Source organism: Rhinopithecus bieti, unplaced genomic scaffold (genome assembly GCF_001698545.2).
Source record: "Rhinopithecus bieti isolate Rb0 unplaced genomic scaffold, ASM169854v2 repeat_16498, whole genome shotgun sequence".
In the NCBI taxonomy this organism is placed as follows: Eukaryota; Metazoa; Chordata; class Mammalia; order Primates; family Cercopithecidae; genus Rhinopithecus; species Rhinopithecus bieti.
The window spans coordinates 1-1,925 of NW_016878180.1; the positions used below are offsets into that span (position 1 = coordinate 1).

The 1,925-nt window shown below is 50.0% G+C and overlaps 1 pseudogene across 1 annotated transcript; it reads left to right on the forward strand.

Annotated features, from left to right (window-relative positions):
• Positions 1-3: 3 nt before the first annotated feature.
• Positions 4-434, forward strand: LOC108525714 (40S ribosomal protein S2 pseudogene; annotated as a pseudogene). The gene has a single exon (XR_001884327.1). The product of XR_001884327.1 is annotated as a 40S ribosomal protein S2 pseudogene (transcript).
• The last annotated feature ends 1,491 nt before the right edge of the window (positions 435-1,925 follow it).

Here is a 1,925-nt window from a genome sequence, read left to right on the forward strand (position 1 = left end):
GCCATCCGTGGGGCCATCATCCTGGTCAAACTCTCCTTTGTCCCAGTGCGCAGAGGCTACTGGGGGAACAAGATCGGCAAGCCCCACACCGTCCCTTGCAAGGTGACAGGCCGCTGCGGCTCTGTGCTGGTACGCCTCATCCCTGCACCCAGGGGCACTGGCATCCTCTCAGCGCCTGTGCCCAAGAAGCTGCTCATGATGGCTGGTATTGATGACTGCTACACCTCAGCCTGGGGCTGCACTGCCACACTGGGCAACTTCGCCAAGGCCACCTTTGATGCCATCTCTAAGACCTACAGCTACCTGACCCCGACCTCTGGAAGGAGACTGTGTTTACCAAGTATCCCTATCAGGAATTCACTGACCACCTTGTCAAGACCCACACCAGAGTCTCCGTGCAGCGGACCCAGGCTCCAGCTGTGGCTACAACATAGGCTTTTATACAAGAAAATAAAATGAATTAAGCCTGTTACTAAAAAAAAAAAAAAGAAAAGAAAAAAAAATATAAAAATTAGCAGGGCATGGTAGTCCCAGTTACTCAGGAGGCTGAGATAGGAGGATCACTTGACCCTGGGAGGCAGAGATTGCAGTGAGCCGAGATTGTGCTACTACACTCCAACCTGGTTGACAGAGCAAGACCCTATCAAAAAAAAAAAAATAATAATTGCATAAGCAGATCCTGAAGTACAGCAGAATAGCTGACACCAAACAGTTTAAAGACCCCCACAGAGAAACCAAACCAGTGTAAGAATATAGCTTCTTCATCTCTCTGTGCCATGACTTTACCCTGCATACTCTGACCAATCAATGATCTCCACACTTCAGACCACTCTCGAACTCTTAAATTCAAACTCTACCCCCAAACTCCCCGGGGAGGCGGATTTGAGGCTTCCCCGTTTCCTCTTTGGGTAGCCCTACAATTAAACCTCTTTCTCTGTTGCAATCCAGTGTTTTGGCATACTCGCTGCACAAAATGAACAATGGACCTATTACAGTTACAGCTAGACAATATATATATAAAGACAGAATTCTGGCCGGGCGCGGTGGCTCAAGCCTGTAATCCCAGCACTTTGGGAGGCCGAGACGGGCGGATCACGAGGTCAGGAGTTCGAGACCATCCTGGCTAACATGGTGAAACCCCGTCTCTACTAAAAAAAATACAAAAGCTAGCCGGGCGCGGTGGCTGGTGCCTGTAGTCCCAGCTACTCGGGAGGCTGAGGCAGGAGAATGGCGTAAACCCGGGAGGTGGAGCTTGCAGTGAGCTGAGATCCGGCCACTGCACTCCAGCCCGGGAGACAGAGCGAGACTCCGTCTAAAAAAAAAAAAAAAAAAGGACAGAATTCTGACCCACAATCTGAAGCAACCAGCACAAGAAGCCATCCTACTATCTACACTAATGAAGTCAGACTATCTCTAGCAACGAGTCCAGGAAGCCAACAATAACCACTATAACAATAGGCTCAATTCACAATAGCCAAGATATAGAATCACCCTAAATGTCTGACAACGAAGATAAGGAAAATGTGGAAGCCAGGCGTGGTGGCTCACGCCTATAATCCCAGCACTTTGGGAGGCCAAGGCAGGCGGATCATGAGGTCAGGAGTTAGAGATCAGCCTGGCCAACAGAGTAAAACCCCTTCTCTACTAAAAATACAAAAAATTAGCCAGACATGGTGGCGGGCGCCTGTAGTCCCAGCTACTCGGGAGGCCGAGGCAGGAGAATCACTTGAACCCAGGAGGCAGAGGTTGCAGTGAGCCGAGATCGCACCACTGCACTCCAGCCAGAGCAACAGAGTGAGACTCCTTCTCTTTTTTTTTTTTTTTTGTTTTTGAGACGAAGTCGCGCTGTGTCGCCCAGGCTGGAGTGAAGTGGTTGATTCTCAGCTCACTGAAAGCTCCGCCTCCCGGGTTCACGCCATTCTCCC